This window comes from Gossypium hirsutum, unplaced genomic scaffold (assembly GCF_007990345.1).
Source record: "Gossypium hirsutum isolate 1008001.06 unplaced genomic scaffold, Gossypium_hirsutum_v2.1 scaffold_427, whole genome shotgun sequence".
Lineage (NCBI taxonomy): Eukaryota > Viridiplantae > Streptophyta > Magnoliopsida > Malvales > Malvaceae > Gossypium > Gossypium hirsutum.
In genome coordinates this window covers 12,874-22,852 of record NW_024403020.1, presented here as the reverse complement: position 1 = coordinate 22,852, position 9,979 = coordinate 12,874, and the positions used below count along the sequence as shown (strand labels likewise).

The 9,979-nt window shown below is 27.3% G+C and overlaps 1 pseudogene; it reads left to right on the top strand.

The window, feature by feature from the left end:
• Positions 1 to 2,512: 2,512 nt before the first annotated feature.
• LOC107897108 (carotenoid 9,10(9',10')-cleavage dioxygenase 1-like) lies at positions 2,513 to 8,971 on the top strand (annotated as a pseudogene).
• The last annotated feature ends 1,008 nt before the right edge of the window (positions 8,972 to 9,979 follow it).

Here is a 9,979-nt window from a genome sequence, read left to right as displayed (position 1 = left end):
AATTTTAAATTAGTTTCATTTAAATATGTGAAGCATATTTTAAAAATATACATTAAACTGTAAATATATATATATACCTGCTGCAATAGTGGATCTTGCCGTTAAGATTTGGAGGACTTAATTAAAATTAAAATAAAATTATTTAAAAGTTTTAGTAGATCTTTTAAAATTTAGTTAAACCTATCAAAATTTTATAAGTATCTAATTAAATTTTTTAAAAGATGTAGTGAAAATTTTCAAATTTTAGGGAGAACTAAAATTATTTTAAAGGTCTAAAATGAGGTTTTAAAAATTTGGAGGGAGGCCTCATTACCATACTTGTGTGATAATTTTCCTAAATTTTATTAATAATGGAAGTTTTTTTAACACATGAAACTTAAGCTATTTATATGTTAGATACACAAAGTTATATCATACATAAATTAGCATTTAACGCTTAATTCATGATTAAATTAATGAAAAAAATCTTATTGATAAAATACTGTACTTAATATTTAATTAGAATGTCATGAAAATTACAATTGAGAAATTAATGCAAAGAAGACAATATATAGAGAGGATTAGGTAAGCAATTAAATTATCAATGTTTTTATTAAGACCTGTCATTATTGGATCCTTTCCATTAGCAATATGATAATAAATATTTAGGATTTACGCCCTCATTAAAAAAAAAAAAGCTAAATGAACTGTTTATTTCTATATTATATGAATTTAGAGGTGTTGATAGGTTAAATTTGAGTTAGGTTTACATATAGTATCAATATCATGTATAATTGTTTAGGTTCAATCTGAAATATAAGTTTCAAATTTTGTTTTAAACCCATCCATATTTGTTGATGCTAATTTTAACTTTATTTTAATTTATCTATACATTTTTAAAATACAATTCTTTTTGTTTAATAATTATATTATATTATCATCATTATATATATTCTTTTATTAAATTTTTAAACATAAATAATTTAATATAATTTTTAATATTTACATTATAATATATAATATATAGAATAAAAAGAAAATATTATAAATTAAAAATGTGTTGAATTAAGCTGGAGTCTTAATATTAAAATTTGGAGCATGACTTAAACCCATATTCTAAATTAATTTTTATTTAAACCCTTTCAGTTTCATACATAATATAGACGGATAACTCAAGTATTAAACACCTTAAATCGAGCCAATATTTTAAATACTTAATCAAACTCAAAAACCAAGAAAGGTATATTCCACATTACTTGTACATGCTAATACTGCCAAAATTTTTATTCCAACGTTTCTCATTGAAATATGCCTAGTTGAAAACAGCTCTTCATGTTTTAGGTCCAAAATTGATAGCTCTTTATTATTATTTTTTTATTCTAAAATTGAGACATCTAAAAACAATTCTCAATTTCTTTCTTGATGTAACTAATTTTTGTGAGAAAAAGTATTAAGTTAGTAGTCCCTTGGTAGCATATTCGAACATCAAACAATAACACGTTAAGATTTGGGTTTGTATTCATATTTTTATACAAGTGTCTGTATTGTGATTTATACATGGTGTATGATCTGATAAATTAATTTATTAGGGCTAAATTATACACCTAATCATTTAAAACACACATTATATGTATTTTAATCATTTTAGTCATTCTCATTAAAATTACAAACGACAAGTTAATATAGGAATTACATAAAACAATATAATAATAAATTTAGTCCTTAAATTTTAGATATTATATCAATTTATTCATAATTTAAAAATTTAATCTTAAAAATTTACAAACAGTCTCAATTTGATCTTAATTCTAAAAAAATAATTTTTTTATATAAAAGTACATATATTTTTTAAAAAATATATAACAACAAATTTTAAAAATACATATATTTTCAAAATGACCGAATTATGTAACGTGGGTATTTAAGTTGAACTTTTTTTATTTTGGGGTTAAAATAAAATTTTTTTAATAATTGAGTGATTAACCCATCTATTAGATTTAACTCAAGTCAAAACTCAATTGATTTATCGGAAACTTGATCTAATCTTATTTAATCACAAAAATAAAAATCATCCAAACCCAAAATAACCTAGAAATAATGGAATTTTAAATGAACCAAATAAAAAATGATTCAAACTCGAGTGTCAAACTTAAATGAAAAACATTTATAGTGATCCAAATGTGAAAAATTTGATTACCAATATAAAAATAACTGCATCTTTAAATGACACATAAAATTTAAACTTAAAATATCTAAATTAAAATCAATCCAATCTTCTCCATAAGAAATAATTGTATGAATCGCAAGTTAAAATCTAATTTATCATCCTCCCATTGAAAATGAATAGAAATAAGGTGGTAGCACAATTTCATACCATATATTCTCTTCTCTCAATTTACCAATAAGATGCACATGCGAAAATAAAATTTTCATTTTCATTTGAACAGTCTAAATTAAATTATTTACTTTCAAGATGAAAATACAGTTTCTCCATTTTAATTAAAGGGCCAACGTTGTGTCTCCCCTTTGGATCAGCCCTGAGTGTGATTTTATATATATATATATATTAATGGTTGCAGAAACTTAAAAATTTTAAGGTTAAGCAAAGAAATGGCATCTTCTGGCTTGCCAATTCATATTCATTGCTCAGCTCAAAAGCCTTCCGTATCTTCATCAGCCAACTTTGATCATTTAAAGTCAACACTTTCCTCTGCATTTAAGGTCAGTTTTCTCCTACTAGTAACAAAACCCAGATTCTTCATTTTCTTAATTCCCTAGAATATTGTTTGATTTGATTCAATGGGTGTTTGGAGGCAGCCATTTTTAAAACAAATAGAGCGGTTTCCCTTGCGAATAGATGTGGCTCCACAAACTCTGAACAACACTTGTCTCAAACTAGTGGATGCAGCTGTTGATTTTGTGTTTGAGTTTGCTGATCAGCCATTGCTCCCGTCTCAGGTATAAAATTTCGGGTCATTCGGGGTTTTGAAATTCAGTTTGTAATAATGGGTTGTTCACAGAGTAATTTTGGGCCGGTAAATGAGATGAAAGAAGCCGTTCAAGTCACCAACATCCAAGGGGAAATACCTCGTGATTTTGCTGAGGGTGTCTACATCAGAAACGGTTTGTCATTGACATAATCAATCTTTACCATTAAAATACTAGGATGTTCCTTTACCATTTCCATCCATTAATTACAACAAACCCCGGCATCGATTAGGTCGAAAGGAAATTTTAGAGAACCACCTGTGTGTTTTATATGGCATTTTATCTCCCTAGGAGACTTCCTACAAGACACCAACTAAAAACATTCACCAATGCCTAAGTTGGTCTCATCTTATCCTAAATTCAATAATTTTAATCTTTTAAATATCAAGTTTTAGAAAAACTCAAGTTTATTTTGGCTGTATTCTGAACTGGTAGAATACTGTTTTTGCTAAATGTTTGGATGTTGTCTATAAGTTTTTCATATTATTTTGTTAAACGTTATTGGTTATTGTAATAAAAATGCAGGGCCAAACCCCATATTTGGAGCATTAACATCAACGAGTTCGATGTTTGGGAGGTCAAGTTACACTTGGATCGAAGGGGAAGGGATGCTTCATGCTTTGTATTTTTGCAAAGGCGTTGAGGGAGACTGGACCGTCCTTTATAAAAACAGATACGTGGAAACAGAGACATTGAAGCTGGAAAAACAGCGGAACAAACCCTTGTTTCTACCTGCCTTAGAAGGGGATTCTCCAGCTATTTTGTCTGCGTATTTGCTTAACATGGTGTGTGTGTGTGCTTTGCCTTAATCCTTGCTTTTTGTTCTTTTCTAGTTATCAATTAGCCCTATATTCAAACAACCCCACTTTACAACACTATTTCTAATTTCTGATTGATGTGTTTACATTTGGGTCAGTTGAGATATGGTAAAGTAAACAAAGAAATAAGCAACACCAACGTATTTGAGCATGGTGGGAAGATGTACTCAATAGCAGAAAATCACAAACCTCAGGAGATTAACATCCTTACGCTTGAAACTTTGAATGATTGGGATGTTAATGGAGGTTGGAACAGGCCATTTTCTTCTCATCCCAAGGTTGCTTTCACTCTTCTGAATTTATTCACGTTGCTGTACAATATATAATGTTTGGTACGTCTCATGTCTTATGTAACACAGAAAGCTCCAGGCACTGGGGAGCTTGTTATTCTGGGGATTGATGCAACTAAGCCTTTTGCTGAACTGGGAATAATTTCTGGTATTTTTTTTGTCTTTTAAACAAGTATTTTGTATTTAAACATGTCAAATACACTTTATTCATTGGAAATAATTTAGTTAGGATGATTCTAAAAACCATAAATTTTGCCACTGGACTCTTCCATCAAATTATTTATGTCTCTTTCTAATTTCAACAATTTTTTTCATGTATTTGACACATAATTTTGGTATTTTTTTACTCTAAAACCTTAAATTTAGAATTCAAAACCCTAAATCCAAAAACTTAAAATCTCAAACCTTAAATCTAAACTCGTAACCCCAAACTATTAAATCTTGAACTCATAACCCCAAATCTTTGAACTGTAACATAAACAATTGAACATCGAACCCTGAACCCAAATCATGAATTTTTAAATCTAAACTCGTAACCTCAAACCATTGAATCTTAAATTCATTACCCCAAACCTTTGACCCGTAACCTGAACTATTGAACATTGAACCTCAAATCTAAATCCTAATCTTGAATCTCGAGATTCAGAGTTCAGAGAGTTTAAGGTTCAAAGTTTGGGGTTTTGAATAAACTAATTACCAAATTATGGGTCAATGATATAGAAGGAATTATACAAAAATTATTAATTTTTTTTGAATTGGTTGAAAAAAATAAAAAATAATAACTTATGAAAAAAAATAAAATGGTTAAAATTTGTAAATGAAAAAAAATCTTTATAAATAAAAAATTAATTATTTTATGTAATTTATTAAAGTAAAATTAAATTGGAGAAGATATTAGATAGAGATGAGTGTATAATAATATTTTGTTATTTTTAAAATTTAATGATGAGCCACTATTTTATTAATGCTTAAAAACTATATTTTTTAAGATAATTTAATATAATTTATTTCCGATGCTTTACTTTCTTCTTTTATTTTATGTACAGAGACATCTAAGGAATTATATCTCCTACATAATTATAGAACAAAAAAATTTATTTAACATAAATCCATTCATTTTGTGTACAGCTGATGGAAATAAATTACTTCATAGAGCGGATCTGAAATTAAATAGGTGTAGCCTATGCCATGAAATTGGAGTTACACAGAGGTAAACCTGCTTTCAATCTTTCTTACCCCCATTCCATTTTCTTAAACACCGTCTTGGATAAGAAATATTGGAAGTTCTATATTATCTTATTTAGATTTTTAAACTTGGTAAAGAAAATGAAAAAAAAAATAGTTTTAGCCATTTTTATTGGTGAGAATAAAAGAAAATGATTCATTACAGTCATCTTTTACACTAATAATTTTAGATCAACAAAATAGAAAAAGATATTTTTCTTTTCCTTTCTTCTTTTCTTTTATAATTAATTATTTAAGATTGTATTAATTAGGTGTTTTTCCAATTGCCAGCTTGACCATTAAATGTTAATTTGTGTATGCCATAAAGCATATTTAAAACACAATAATCTAATTCTAAACATACATGTAGTTATCACACAGACAACTTAGATATAATATGTGACCTTTCTAATTTTAATGTAATTATCTATTTTGGTTAAGATGTTAGACTCAAATTGTTCATGAGAAAATACACACACGTTTATAATTTGATCCACTTGTTTTAAATGTATTCCATGTCAAATTGGAATCAACATTTAATATCTTTGACAATTAGGCTAATAAAAAGATTTGATTAAAATAATAATATCACTTTAAGAACTTAATTTGAATAATTTAAAATTTAAAACTAATTTAAAATATGAGTAATATCTGGTACAATTAATCTTCTAATAAATTTATAAAATAAAATATAATTATGTGAAACACATTCTCATATTTAATAAACTATTTGTGATGACAGTTTCAAATTTCATGTGGAATACAAGTTAAAATTTGACGTGAATTTTCCTTTTGCAAGGTACAATGTATTTATGGATCACCCTCTATTGATAGACTTGAACAGACTTGTTCGTGGTAGCTCGTGAGTCTAATTCTTTTCTTCTTTTTATACTTTTTTTTTTACTTAAAATTGTTATTTTAAACAATTGTTAATCTTGACATATTAGATTAATGAAATACGAAAAAGAAGGATATGCAAGGATCGGCATCATGCCTCGCTATGGATCGGCAGATTCAATCCAGTGGTTTAAAGTGAAACCCAATTGCACATTTCACCTTTTCAATTGTTTTGAAGATGGTGATGAGGTAAAAACTATGGTTGGATTCATAATAAACTTTAAAATTTTACTGCACTTAGGGAGTGTTTGGTTCGGTAAAAAAGTGAAAAATGGAAAGAAGTAGTGGAAAAATAGAAAGAAAATAATATTTAAGTGTGCTTGGGAAAAAAAAGGGTGAGAGAAAAGAAAATAGAAATAACCTAATATATAAAAATCAATCATTTCAAATTGAAATGATGAGATGAGAGGAAATGAAAGATATATATAAATTAGTTTAAAATTATGTACTTTATTTTTTTAAAAAAATTATGTATTTTTAGAATGTTTTCGTTTTTTCTACTAAATATACCTATAAAAAAATTATATTTTTCATAATTCTAATTTTTCACCCCTTCAATTTTCTATCTTTCTAATTTTCTTTCCACAATACTGAGTAAAGCCTTAGGGATGATAATGTGACGGGGCAATGAATAAGGGTTGCCTCATTCATCACTGCCCCACATTTGAATCGATGTTGAAAATATCTGTGGTCATGGGTAAATATATAATTACTTCAGATTATATCGCACCATTTCACTTTACTTTTGACTAATGATTTTTAAATTTAATTTTTTATCTAGTTATATATTTATAATTTATTCATAAATGTAATTTCGGTATATATAATTCTTTAACATATGTATAATATAATATATATCTAACATATGGATAATTATTTGATATATTTAAAACTTTTTAACTTCATAAGCAAACAAATGAAGTCAGAGCAAGCATGTGCTACAATTGCTCTATTTCACAAGGTGATTTTACTTTTTTTTTTTTAAGAAACTTGATATTTGGATTGGGTTCATTAATCCATGAAACAATTTGATTTTTACCATCCCTAACTGATAAAACAATCTTACATTGACTTCCTTCAGGTTGTGATGTGGGGATGTAGAGCCCTTGATTCAATAATACCAGGGCCTGATAAGGGACAGAACAAATTTGATTGGTTCTCGAGAAAATTGAGGCCTATAAAACCTATTGAAGGAAGCATGGATGCTGTATCAGAAGATCAGTTAGTGTTTCCTCGTCCTTATGAGTGGCGAATGAACAAGCAAACCGGTGATGTAAAGGAGAGAAATCTAACAGGGACTGAATATTCCATGGATTTTCCATTTATTAATGAAGGTTTCGTAGGAGTTCAAAATAATTATGGGTATTGCCAAGTACGTGACTCTATTGCAAGTTCTGCATCAGGTACGTACTCCAATTCGAGCTGGCATTTAATGTTGGATCTAACAATTATGTTGATAGAAAAACTTGTTGATACACTGGTAATATTTTTAGGACTCAATTAAAAATATATTGAAGTTTTGGGTCCGATTTAAAACTTAAGCAATAATTTGAGAATGTATGATGTAATTAACCCATACTAATAATTAACTTTATATACTTATAACAATTTCAGGCATGGCAAAATATGGAGGTCTTGCAAAGTTATATTTTGGAGAGCAGAATCCTGGTTTTTCCTTGGTATTTAAATTAGGTCCCTCTAAAATTCTTTTATTTTTTCTTTCATCATTTATCAGTTGCTTGATTAATATGTATGTATATATATTCTAACTTGTATGTATTTGACCCCAGAAAGAAAATGAAGTAGAAGGGTTGATAAAGGTAGAATATCATATGTTTGAGAAGAACACATTCGGCACCGGAGCTGCCTTTGTCCCTAAACAAGGTGGTGTTGAAGAAGATGATGGTTGGGTCGTCACATTGTTCACAATGAAGATACTAATATATCTCAAGTAAGTTGATTCTAACGATAATTCTACCAAATTTTAATTAATCCCTAAACTTTAAAATATTTCAATTAAATCCTCAAATTAAAGTACCATTCGGATTAGGTTCTCGTATCAGTTAGACGTCGGCTTTGGCGTTAAATGCCAAATTGGACCTAAGGTGTTTAAAAATATGTACTAACCCATAAGTGTTTAAAAAGGAATCGTGTTAGATTCAAGTTAGCATTTAAAGTCGAAGCAAACAGTTAAACCAGCAAAAGGACTTGAATGGAACAATACTTTAGTTTGAGAAATCAATTGAAATGTTTCCAAGTATGGACCAATTTAGAATTCGATCCATAAGCCAGTGACATCTGATACAATTAACCCTTGATTTTAAGAGGCTAAATATATTCATTTTTCCTCTTTTATTGCAAACAGGTTCTTATAATTGAAGCAAAGAGCTTTACCAGTAAACCTGTAGCCAGAATCAGCTTGCCATTTAGAGTTCCATATGGTTTTCATGGAACTTTTAGGCCAATGCAACTGCAAAATGACATCTTGAGTATAATCCCCTCCTTGAATTCTAAAATAGTAAAAAGCATATCTCCTTCATATTCACAAATTCATGAATGATTAAGTGTCTAATCATATATGTATGTATGTCTGTTTTCCACATTGATTTCTTAAGCATTAAGTGTGGGATAAAAGTTTGGTTGATATTTTCATAGATTCTTATTTGTATCAATAAATAAAATGTATTGTTGAGGAGATAATAAAGATTAGGCTTTGTGAGGTTGAAATCTTAATATGTGTGAATATAGTATTTATATGGAAGTGAATTTTAATTTGATAGTTTGATAATTCAATTATATATGTTGATGTAATGATTAATTCTAATTGTAAATTTTTGTGTCTCTGTAATTTTAAATACATAAATAAAATGTATAAAAAGTATTTATTTCCTGCCAAAAGTGAAAATGAAAATGATTTATACCGGTGGACTATATAATATGAATTTTTTATTTTGTTTAAAACATTTGTATTCGATCATTCAATGTTTATCTATCTTTTCAAATGGTGCTTCTATTATGGGATTCACTAGAAAAGCTTAGGAAATGCTTGTGGGTTATTGGTTAAAATAAGATTTTTAAGGTTTTTTTTTTTAGGAATTTTGCTTAATTCTTAAAATTTTAGTAAATTGTTAAAAATTTTAGTAAATCTATATAAATATTGGTAAATCGTTAAGAATATTAGTAAAGTCTTACATATCGGTAAATAATTATTAGATATTTTGGTAAATTCATATAAATTTTGATAAATCATTAGAAATATTAATAAAGTATTAAATATTTTCGTATATCCTTATAAATATTGGTAAATTGTTAAAAATTGATCGATCAAGTATGGGATATCTTTAGAAATTTTGGTAAAAGCTTAGAAAATTTGTTAAATTTAAAGGAATTTTGGTAAATAGTTAGAAATAATGGAAATCTTTATAAATATTGGTAAATCTTTAATATTTGTAAAGCCTTAAAAATTTTAATAAAAATTTAGATATTTTAGTAAATCGTTAGATTTTTTGATAAATGCTTAGAAATATTAGTAAATTCTTAAAAGTTTTGGTAAAAAGTGCAGAAGTTTTGGTAAATTATTAGATATTTTAGTAAACCTTAATGATATTTGAAAATTTTAATGATATTTCTAAATCTTAAAAATTTTGATAAAATCTTAAAATAGTCCTTCCAACCAGATTCGCAAATGTAACACAAATCATCATTCCCATAATATTTATTTATTTCCATAAAACTATAACAAAGAAATAAATTACGGAAATAGAAGCAATGAAGCAACAATAT